Below are 11,603 nucleotides of genomic sequence, written 5' to 3' on the forward strand. Positions count from 1 at the left end.
AGTATACCTCAACCTGACAATTAAAAATGTGTGTGTCATATGTCACCTTTCTATAAGTCCAAACCAGTGCTTAATAGATTCAATCCATTTTATTATCGCTCGTCAGTCAATGTATTTAGTGAAGGACGATGTCTTTTTTAAAGAATTCTTGTATTTTATACTACCAAAATCGATTGCTCTGATGTTTACTTGCTTGTTGCAGGAAATGTTTGGGGCAGCTTGTAGCTTGATGATTTGAACCCAGCTTGAATGGTATAACAGAGCCTTGCTAGCTCTTTATTGCTCTGCTTCTTCATGAACATAGTGTTGAAGGCCACTTCTTGAGATTTTTGAAGGGATTTGCTCAGGAGTTTTTCATCTTTTGGTATCAGCAATATTTTGCCAGTAAATTTTGATATACCAAATCTAAATGCTTTGTACATTACTGGAAGCATATATTTATTTCATCTATTTTTCTAGCATGACTGTTTTTTTTTTTAAACTAAAACGAGTATTTTTATTTATGGATGGCCGAAGCCAGAGCAAGAATTACATTTCATTGTTTCTCTCATTGCCTTCCTTAGCTTTTTCTAGTCCTCCTAGCCCTTTTAGGGAATGATTGCCATTTTCAGTGCCCCTGCATTTATGCTGATCATACTTTTTTCAAGAGTGCATCCTGCATTTGCTAACCTGTCTGCTTCAGTGTTTAAATCTCTGAGAATATGGAAGAGCTGTGCTGATGGAAATTCCTTCATAATTCTATTTACTCTTGTTAGCTGCTTGTTTAGGACTGGGTCTTTGAGGCCTTTCTTGTTTGTTAGAGATCTTATCAGCAGTTCTGAATCTCCAAAAACTATAATTTCATTTGCGTTTCCTTTTCTGGCCAGTTGACAAGCTTTTAATAGACTGAGTGCTTCTGCTTGATTGTTGGTTTTTAGCCCAAGTCCCCAACTGAATTCCTCTTTCCTCCCATTCTGAAAATAGATGACTCCCCCTGCTCCTGACCTGCCTGGATTTCCTTTCGAGGCTCCATCGAAGAATATTGTGCATTTACCTTGTGACTTCCACCACTTCTGAAAGTTGTCCAAGTTGTCTCTGAACTGCCAGTTTTCCTTGTGGATTGGGCGACTGATGGCTGGTGGAATTGGCATAGGTGAAAAGCCTTCCAGCCAAACCTTTTCTTCATTTCTGAGAGTGCTTTCTTTGATGTTGGTTTGTCTCAAAGTTTCTAAAAGAAGATCCTTGGCCTGCTTTGCTACAGCTTCTGCAGTGATTTCTTTTTGATTGAAGACAGATTCATTCCTAGATAGCCACAACTTCCAACATACATATTTCGGAGCAGCATTCCACAGCTTGTGCCAAAGAGATTTTTCGTTGATGTTGTGGGGGTACCGAGTTTTCCAAGACAGAAACATTTCTGTGATCGAGCAGTGTGTTGGGGGTCTCACATTCAACCCTGTCAAGAAGCTGTTCCAAACTTTCTGTGCATACTCACAGTCAATAAACAAATGGACTGAGGTTTCTGGAGCGTTCTTGCAGAGGGCACAACGATGCGGACCTGCAATGTTTCTTTTACACAGGTTGTCTCCGGTCAAGATTTTATTGTGGAATAAAGTCCAGCTGAAGAAATTGATCTTGGGGATGTTGAAGTTTTCCCAAATCTGTTTCCAAACTGATTTCGGATGTTGTGACTCCTTTTTACCTTGCATTTGAAGATAGCCTTGTTTGACCGTGTACTCTCCTATTTTTCCCCATCCCCATAAATCTTCCTCTTCCTTATGCACTGGTGTAAAATCTGTTATTGCCTCTATGAGAATTTTTTACTGTTCTTTTAAGTGGGTTGGGATGTTTGGCAATGTCCAGCGCTGCCAGTTTCCTTTGTAGTCCCACTCTGCTATATCCTCAATTTTCCTTATTCCTTTAGAAATTAGCCAGGCTCTTAACTCTGCGATTTCGTTGATGGCTGAGAGAGGGGGATGATCCATAATTCGATCTTTCCATAGCAGCGTATTTTTACCGTTTCCTGGGATTTTGTATAAATGATTTCTGAAGAATTCGACCCCTCTACAACAAAGCCTCCAGGCCTGCGTTCCTCTGGGGGAATGCGCAGGATTGAATGTTGAAATTGGTTGCTTTTGCAAATATTTAAGATTTAGTAGCTGACTGGTTGGGTGCGTTGGCTCTTTGATTATTTTCCACAGGAGTTTACAGCCCAAAGCCAAATTTGCATGCTAGGGGTCGCGGATTTGAAGACCGCCTTCTGCTATGGGCCGCTTCACTGTTTCCCATTTTATGAGATGGAAACGATCTCTGTTTCCTTTCCCTCCGTTCCAAAGAAAGTTTCGAATAATGTTGGATATTTGATCGGTGATTTGTTTTGGTGCCAACAGCAATGAAGCTTGGTATGTTGGCAGGGCGGAGAGCACGGAGCGGATGAGGGTGAGTTTGCCACCTGTAGTGAGCCAAACTCTGCCCCACGCTGTTATCTTTTTTTTATATTTGGATATCACCTCTTCCCACAATTGATTTCGATTGGAGCCCCTCGTCAATGGTAAGCCGAGATATTTAATTTTTTCCCACAGAGCATATCCTTTGAATCCCAATACGCTGGCGATTCTGTCTGTAGCGTGCTGGTCAATGTTCCAACTATAAACTGCGCTTTTCCTTTCGCTGACTAGCGCACCAGTGATGCTACAGTACTGATTAAGGATGGTTTTTAAAGCATTCGCGATTCTCATGGATGCGCCCCCCAGAAGAATTGAATCATCAGCGAATAGCGCATGATTCACCGGAGCTATGCCTTGAACGATCCTTATCCTAGGAATGGTTCCAAGTTGTTTCTCATGAGTTAGCTTCCGGCTTAGAACATCAGCCATCAAAATGTAGAGAAAGGGCGAAAGAGGGCAGCCCTGCCTCAATCCCCTGGTGGCTTGAAAAAATTCAGTTGGTCTGTCATTCACCATTGGGGCGATCCAAATGTTTTCTGTACAGGCCTTGATGAGACTTATAAAATCCTGTTTAAAACCAAAAGCTGCTAGCACCCTGAACAAAAAGGAACGATTAACACGGTCAAAGGCATTGCACATATCCAATTTAATTATCATACCTTGTTCTTTCCGAGTTAGACTGGAATGGAGAGCTTCTTGGATCTGGATAACATTGTCCAGAATTTGTCTGCCTTTTACGAATCCTCCTTGTGCCTGTGAGATGAGCTTTGGGAGAAGAGGCTTGATTCTGTTGGCCAGCAGCTTGGCCACAATCTTATAAGATGAATTGCAGAGGGAAATCGGCCTATATCTGTCAAAGGATCTTGGATTTGTTTCCTTGGGAATTAAGGCGAGAAAGGTAGAGTTTATTCCTCCGCCCACTTTTGCCTTCCTCGGGATTCCTCTTATCATTCTGAATAGATCGTTTTTGATAATTTCCCAGCAAATTCTGTAGAAATGAACTGAGAACTCGTCGGGTCCTGGAGCTTTATCCGGTTCCATGGACCAAACTATATTAGTTATCTCCTCTTCCGTGACTGGTCTCAACAGAGAGTCGTTTTCCTCCTCACTGACTAGGTTTGGGATAGTTGTGAGGAACTCCTCTGCGTCCTCCTCATTTCCATTTCTTTCCGCGCTTAGAAGATTCTGAAAGTGAGTGACAGCTGCTTCTTTAATTTGTGAAAATCCTTTATACACCTGTCCGGTTGTGCTAGTTATCTCTGCTATATGGTTGCGGGAAACTCGTGTCCTGCACTGTCTATGAAAGTATTTGGTATTCCTATCTCCAGATTTAAGCCACAAACTTCTGGACTTTAGGCGCCAATATTCTTCTTCTGTTCTGAAAGAACAGTATGCGTTCCTTTGGGCAGATTTTTCGATGGCTAAATCTGTGGGAGAGGGATCTTTCTCCTCCATTTCGAGTTGGACTCTTTCCAAATGAAGAACTGCTTCCTTCCTCTGGTTAGTTGGGGTTTGCATAGATTTTTTTATCCAGTCTTTAAGGGCTTTTTTTGTATTTTTTATTTTTTGTTCCCACACATAACTTGGGGATCCGAGGACGGCTATCCTCCATGCTGATTGAACTGTTTCGTAGAATCCGTCTTTACCTGCCCAGAGAGGGCTGAAGCGGAAAGGAAGAGGGCCGAGGTCTTCTTCTTCTTTTATACATAGTAGGATTGGCTTGTGGTCCGATGTTAGCTTGGGGAGGATCTTGGAAAAAACCATTCTGTTGTCCAGCATTAATGTTGTCCAACCTAGCTGAGATTTGATTTTCTCCTGTTCTATTATTGGACCAGGTGTATTTGCCTTTTATGGGTTTGAAATCAACTAAATCCCACTGTAAAATCAGATTGCCCACAGTGTTGATGAAGGGGTCCCTAGAATAAATCCCTCCTCTTTTTTCTTTGGGATCTAGGATGATGTTCAGATCACCTCCAATGACTATATATGTTGGATTGATTTGTTCTATATAATCCATGAGTGTCCTCCAACACTCTCTCTTTTCTTCATAATGGACAGGAACATACAAGTTAAAAAGAGCTAAGGAGAGATTGCTTACTGTGTGGCGCAGTTCTGTGTGGATCCAATGTTGGGTCTCTGTGAATCGTTCCAAAGTGAATGAGTTTTTTGACGAAAACGTGCCTATTCCGCCGGCCGAACCCCTTGCGCTGATAGTCTTTCCTGAGTCATATTTCCATTTCACCGTACTGGTGTTTAGAAGGGCTTCCCCTTCTATCTTGGTCTCCTGGAGCATAAGGATGTCTGCGGTTTCCATCTTCAATAAGTCTTTGATAGCCTCTGCTTTATTGGGATTACCCAGTCCCCTACAGTTCCAGGAGACCAACTGCATCATTTACCGCTTGATGAGGGAGGGCCTCCTGGCTTGGATGCCCTTGGTCTTGTATTTCTCCCGATAGTCATTTCTATGGTGGCTTGACTGCCAAGGGTTTTCTGCCTTTCTGATTCTTCTTCCCTGGTTTCCCTGTTTGTTCTTCTTCCCACTTTTTTTAGTGGCCTTTCAAGTATTTCTTCATTAGATGAACCCGCGTATTCTTGGTTCTTCTTCTTTTGTTTTATGATGTCTGCATAAGAAGGAGAAGGAGTGTTGCTGGGATTCGGATTTGAAGTATTACTTGGCTCTTGGATGTCCTCGTTGTTCTTCTGTGGTGGATCTTCCTGTTCGGCCTCTGGCGGATCTTCCGGTGGAGTGAGGGATTCGAAGGGATTTTTGTCTCCAGCACTACTTTCAGCTTCTCTGCTTCCACTGTTTTGATTGTTTGTGTCTTCATGCCCTGATTTGTTCCCTGTCTCTTTTGCTTTGTTTTTATTGTTCTGCCTGCTGCTTGCTGTTCTCTTAGCTTGTTTCCACTGATCACCTTTTTCTTTTTCTGTTGTTTCCTCTATTTTTTTTTTGCAATATCTTACAAAATGCCCGTATTCGTGACAATGTCGACATTTAAAAGGCAATTGTTCATAGTCTAGTTCTTGAATGTGCGACCAGTCTGCCACTGTTAGTTTGATGGCTTCAGGGAGCCCGACCTCTAGATCAACTTCCACGCAGATACGGGCGCAAGAGAACTGGTCCTTCCTCGGAGCCTGATCTATATATCTGCCTAGGGCATTGCCAATGGATTTCAACGAACTCTGACTCCAGCAATGGAGAGGGAGATGTGGGAGGTGCACCCAAACTGGAACCGTTGTAGGTACATCTTGAGCAAGATCAAAATCTGGGTGCCATTTGTTCAAGTATAACCCTCGAGGGCCCATAAAATAAGGTCTGTTTCTGAAGATCAGGCTTCGATCTTCTTCGCTGTCGAACACGAATACGAAGAACCCTTTGCCTACGAAATGACTTTTTATACCTTCCTTGACCAGCGGGATCCAGTTTCGATTGACCCATTCATCTACTGCTTTCGGGGATGGCCATAGCCCTGTGAACTAGCCAATAAGACCCCTTTCAGCAAGTTTTAACGCTGTTCTGCATGCTTCTTCTGCCGGAAGAGACACCGAGGGGATGTTGTCCAGCTTTTTTACAAACTTTTGTTGCGAGAGTGAGATCGGTCGCTTTTCAGATGCAGCGACCAGGGCTCGGAAGGCATCTAGATCTGAAGGCAGGGGATCACCTTCATTCGCCATTCAGTAAAAGCTGGGATCAGGGCAGGAGCCCCATGCACCTAGTCTGATCGATTCCCAATAGTCCTGTTCTGAACGGATCCTGTTCCTCTGTCCTGAACGATCCAGCAATCGCACTAACTGCGCCCAGATCTGCAGGGGCCGAAGAGGCAGTCACGAAGCGCGCGCGCAGAGAGTTATTTTCTAGCATGACTGTTACTATGTTTAAATTGATGAATAAATGCAACTATGTCCTTCCTATTGTATTTTGATATGTGAAGTCTGGCATGGAAAATTGAATAAAAATTTACCAATTTGGGGCATATGTAGTATTTGTACACTACCAGTACTCTTTTGGGGTTTAAGATTTTGTTGTGTACTTAGTTTTTTTTAACCTTATTGTAATTTACATTGCAAGTAAATGCCAAGGTTTGTACATTTGCCAACAAATCGATGTCATGTTGTGTCATGCCCATTAATCAGAACTCGATTTCCTCAAAATATGCTTCAGTTGAACAACGTGGCATTCAATAGCCCTTTCAAAAACACCTGGCTGTCATTATCTCACATTGTTGTGAAAAGGTCACTATTAAAAGGCAAAAACAAATGGAAAAAATGAATTCATCGAGGAAAACCTTTGAGAAATGAGCATCTTACTAAAATGAGTGAAAGTTTAAGTATATGCCCCGAAGATCATATCAACTGGTCAAATCCCTGTGGTTAAGCATCTCTGTCATTGAGAGGTCTTGGGTTCAATTTCTCTCTGACACTCTCGGGGTCAGGCTTTGTGTTTGAGCCTATAGCAATTCTCATTGTAGATCACCCGATAATGCAATATACTAAAGCAAAATACTTGATCTACTTCTACAAACAAACTTGTGGAAAATTAATCGATTTTGAGCAAGATCAAATAGAACACATATAATAGAGAAGAAGAAATCATACACATGAAACACAGAAGAATACTCTGGGGAAAGCCTCAGCTAAAAACCCCGCTATCTGTATTATCATACAAGTGGAAATATCTCAGGATTACACAAAGCTTTAGCTCACAAGCTATCCAGCTCTCAGTACAATCCCTCACTGTTGCTCATAGATAGTCAAAGGCTTCTCACAAACCTTCTCCTCTACCCTCCAAGCCTCCTATTTCCTTGCGCAGTTTCTCCTGGGTCCTCAAGCTGCCACCTGTGTGTAATTACCTCACACACTGCTCACTAACCTCTGAAATAACTGCGCAATCCTGAAGGAGATAATTCCTTCTGCATGGATGAGTTTCCTATATAGGAAAATTCCTCCAACTGATAGTACATTGTCCCTTCCTCTGATCTCAACTGGGTCTCTGACTGAACTGACATGCATGAGTTATTTATGAGAGAATATTCAGTTATCTAAAGTACACTAGTTACATGCATGCATGCATTAACTAACTGAACTCACAATCAGTTCCACAAACTGTTGGAACTAATCTAACTGGACTTAACTCAGTTAACTGAGCTAACTAATTACAACTCAAAGTACTACTCATCCTAATCTCCATAATTAAGGGATAACTTCCTCAATCAAAGGGATAACTGTTGCATGTCTTCACATAGACTTTATGTTTGATTTTCTCCAACTAATTAACTCAAGATGAATTAATTAATTATTTTTCAAACAACTGCTAAGATCAAATTCGAATTTTAATTCTCAATTTTAGTTCAGGGACTAACTAAAATTGGAATGTATCCTGAAATGCTATTTTTAGCATTTCTATTTTATCATTCCTTGTTGCTATTTCCAACACTGGTACCTGAAATGCTATTTATAGCATTTCTACTTTTAGCATTTCTTGTTGCTATTTTCAACAGAGCCGGTGGGAAGTGATCCAAGGTGGTTGTACCGGAAACAACATTCCATGGATGTAGCGAGTCACCAATATCTGGAAACCATGAACCACATAGTAGAGTGAAAGTTTTAAGTATAGAGCAACAAACTGTTATTTAAGCAAATAATCTGACCTCCAGCATTGGCTACATCCTATATGGCAGAACCAAAATAACATATCGTTATACATCTCCTCATTAAGATAACAAGCAGAGTATGTTACCAAGTGAAAGGCCAATGCTACTTTTATTAAGGAATCAAACTACAGCGTAAAAGATTCAAAAGTAGAAGAAAAATGCACCATACTAAGTTTCTAACCCTCCCACATTTGGAGAGAGGGAGGAGAACCTGAAAATACTATATCAATACCAAAACATACAGACCTTCTAATACCAAAATATAACAAATTTTCTAACACAGTTCACCGTCAATATATAATTAACATGATTGCATTTCAGTATGATAACTCGTAAATTCAAGTCACCTTTGACAATTGAGCAAAAAGCATAAAATGTAATCGCTCAAAGTCAAGGACTTCCTTTATGATGCCAGCTTTCCAGATACATATATCAGTAGAGCTACTTTAAAAGGGAATAATGAAATCAGCTACTGTCGTTGCTTTTCTACTCACAAACCACTATTTTGAAAAGGTAATTGATCTTACAAAGAAAAATACCAGGAAACCTCCTCATTAGCCGGATTGTCAATTTTCCTACACTAAGATCTCTGAACTGAAAGGTGTTATTGAGAAAGAAACAGATACTACACAGAAAGCCAACAGGAAGCATTCCCATTTGTTGACTGCACATGCTCCATTAACAGGACTGCATTTTAGAAAGTAATCCGCTAGATCATCTTTGACAATGAAGTAAATGAAAAACACATGAACATGATTAGTTTGAAATATGATTGTTCAACAGTCAAGCACCTTGACGATGCAAATTTTTCAGCTAGCTATTTCAGTAAAGTTGAAAAGAATGGTAGTTCTGGAGAGAAATGTGAAGGGGCAATATCATGAATTTCCCATTGAAACAATTCCCACAAATGAATTTTATACAAATGACAAGGAGCTTTCCTGATGCTACTACTAGCCTACCTACAAAGTCTGCATGAGCAAAGCTATAAAAATTCAAAATTCCTCTTAAAGCTTGGGATGTGGCACAGTTTGGAAATTCAAAGGCTGGATACACAGTTTGAAGATGCAATAGTCTGGAAGTGCAGAAAACTAAAAATAAAAGCTAAACCATGTGAGAAACCATGAAATGGGGACCAATAAAAAATACCAATATTGCAGAACTCCAAAGTGCACACATATCTAGGAGATACATGCAGATCTGAGGTTGAACTGCATGTATTAGACTTTCAACTCATTTTGTTGGTTGCTCATTCTATCATCAATTTTACTGGATATTGATCAATGCAATCAGCCCAAGGACTATCAGTGGGTGATTTCATTGTTTGAAGTGCTTTCCAAACAACACTGTTGCACTTGAATCCACTTCCAAATGCAATCTACCAAATCTGATTGCCTGTTCGCATACGTCCTTTGGCCTCAATGTAACTGAGCTCATACCAAATTGAGCTTGAGGAAGTGTTGCCAAAGCGATGCAGAGTCATCCTCGAAGTCTCTACATTATTGGCTTGAGATGCAAGTTCTTCTTAAGCTCATCAATCACTGCTCTTCCTCCAGCATGAATACAGAAATGCTCAAATGCAAGCTTAAAATCTGGAATATAGGGTTTGATCTTCATATTGAAGACCTTTCTCCCAACAAGGGTGGCAAAGAAAAGTAATTGCTTGTTGATGGGAAGAACAAGAGGTCCCAGAGTTGTGATATTAGTCTTCAATGCTCCTCATGCTATGGCCATAAGTTCTTTGGATAATGACACACCAAGCTTGCCAGCTTCATCTTGCTCTTGATAAACATAGTTGAATTCTTTATCATCTGCTCCTTTATGAGTTTTCGCAACATGGACAAGCTTGTACTTTGCACGCTGGCGGTCAGAGCGCTTATTTGAAAGAACTGTAGATCCCCCAACACGAAACAAGCAATTGGTATCAACATTGACTTTTTGTTGCCAAAATACCAATTCTAAGTAATGTTTTCTGTGCTCACAACTATTGCATATGTGCTTCTATGAATTTGTAACAAATCCTTGGCAAGATCAATGGCAATAACTCCTGCACTACAACCCATTCCACCTAAATAGAAGCTTTGAATGTTCCCTCTCAACTTATACCTATTCACAATCATAGCAGAGTGTGAAGGAGTTGGATTGAATAGACTGCAGTTCACCACAAGAATCCCGATATCCTTGGGTTTCAACCCTGTTTTCTTAAAAAGATTATCTAGGGAACCAAACATGACCTGCTCGGCCTCTTCTCATGTTGTGGCCATGGAGGGCCGAGGGGGAATATAATGCACTACAGCAGGAAGATAAGTGTTATCTCCTAAACCTGATCATTCCAGTATCTTCGCCTGGAATTCCAAGGATGAATCTTGAAAATATCTCGAAAGCTTAGAGTGTTCCATAAAGCGTCGGAAGTTCACTTTGAGGCTTTCAGGGGGCTTGTAGCAGGATTAATCCATAAGATACATAGGTTTAGGGCGAGACATCATATATACCATGCACCCAAAAACAATAATGGGACCCTGCACACCTGTAATTCACAATCACAACAGAGAATGAAGGAGTTGCATTGAATAGACTGCACTTCACCACAAGGATCCTCATATCCTTGGGTTTCAATCTTGTTTTCTTAAAAAGATTGTCTAGGGCACCAAACATGACCTGCTCGGCCTCTTCTCGTGCTATGGCCATGGAGGGCCGAGGGGGAATATAATGCACTACAGCAGGAAGATAAGTGTTGTCTCCTAAACCCGATCGTTCTAGTATCTTTGCCCGGAATTCCAAGGATGAATCTTGAAAATATCTCGAAAGCTCAGAGTGTTCCATAAAGCATTGGAAGTTCACTTTGAGGCTTTCAGGGGGCTTGTAGCAGGAGTAATCCATAAGATACACAGGTCGAGGGTGAGACATCATATATACCGTGCACCCAAAAACAAGAATAGGACCCTGTAAACCTATAATTCAGAACCCATACCTCAGATTCTATAAATTCTTTTGTAAATAAGAGAATTAAGTGAAAATGAAAACTAAACTTGAAGGAGGATTTAATCACCTGTTGAATCTTCTAGAAGAGAGAAGGATAACCCAAAAAGGGTCGGGTCTCCCATAGAATCCCATCGCCCTAGACTCCACCTCACACAATTAACAAAGGTCCAAGCATACCTGAACCTCTTGTTGAAGAAACAGTGGAAACCTCGATTGTTGAAGAAATTAAAAAGCCCAAGGAGATGGTTCCAAGCACGATTGAATCTCCTGTTGAAGAAAAAGAACCCCGGTGGTTAAAGAAGAAGTTGAAAAGCAAGAGGAGCACAGAGTCGATTCACAATTCAAGTAGGAGGAGTTGGTGGTGATCCAACGACCAATATTTTTTCAATCGTCTAACACCCCATCCAACGCTGCAAACCAATACAGAGTGGCAGCTAGGGGAGTTCTTTTCAAAGGGGAACATCTTACGGCGTAAAAAAATAATAAAATTTATTTTCGAGTTATTTTAATTAATAAAATATTAAACACATTGTAAATATTATTTTTG

The 11,603-nt window shown here is 40.8% G+C and overlaps 1 pseudogene; it reads right to left on the bottom strand.

The window, feature by feature from the left end:
* Positions 1-9,323: 9,323 nt before the first annotated feature.
* On the bottom strand, positions 9,324-10,984 carry LOC149158077 (3-ketoacyl-CoA synthase 4 pseudogene; annotated as a pseudogene).
* Between the last annotated feature and the right edge of the window lie 619 nt (positions 10,985-11,603).

Source organism: Pinus tabuliformis, chromosome 5_2, assembly GCF_031772625.1.
Source record: "Pinus tabuliformis cultivar Carrire ecotype Pingquan chromosome 5_2, CPIR1, whole genome shotgun sequence".
In the NCBI taxonomy this organism is placed as follows: domain Eukaryota; kingdom Viridiplantae; phylum Streptophyta; class Pinopsida; order Pinales; family Pinaceae; genus Pinus; species Pinus tabuliformis.